Raw genomic sequence first — 690 nt, forward strand, 5'->3', positions numbered from 1 at the left:
TCTCCTCTCATTCCCTCATGTGAGGAGTTTTTATTCTGCATATTGATAATTTATTCAACCACCTTTTTGTACTCATCTTTCTCCTGAACATGGATAATGCAGTGAGGTACCGACCATGGTAGCGATCAACAACGCACATCATGTTCGTGGCGTCTTACAATTGCTATGAGTTCCAGAACGATGAGAGAGACATATTTCTGAAAGCCACAAGAGGTGAGAGGCGCAAACCCTACCATGAAGAAGTGAAGACGAGGGAATGGGATAAGGTTCACAACCAGCTTCCTCATATCAGAATTCAATTGTCCAGGGAAGTTTTTGAACATTAGATATTTGATTCATTAACATAAATTGAATTCCTAATTGCGAAAAAAAGAAAAATAAAGTTTGTGGTTGATTGTTACTTGAGTTGAATTCATTGGAGGCCATTTGAAATTTTCTAATAATGATGATTCTAATGACACGAGGAAGAAGAAAAGGGAGGGATTTTTTATTTTTTAATTAATAAGGGTATTTAAGTAATTTTACTTGTCTTAGTTTCTATTTTTATCTCAAACCAAACAAGATATTGAAACATAACTCAATCATGTACACTTTACACTAAACACAATACCGGGACTTATTTCAATCTTTGTCTCCTAGTTTTTGTCTCTCCGTCTCAGTCTCAATCTCTCTTCCAAACACTACCTTATT

The sequence above is a fragment of the Arachis ipaensis genome, chromosome B09 (assembly GCF_000816755.2).
Source record: "Arachis ipaensis cultivar K30076 chromosome B09, Araip1.1, whole genome shotgun sequence".
Classification (NCBI taxonomy): domain Eukaryota; kingdom Viridiplantae; phylum Streptophyta; class Magnoliopsida; order Fabales; family Fabaceae; genus Arachis; species Arachis ipaensis.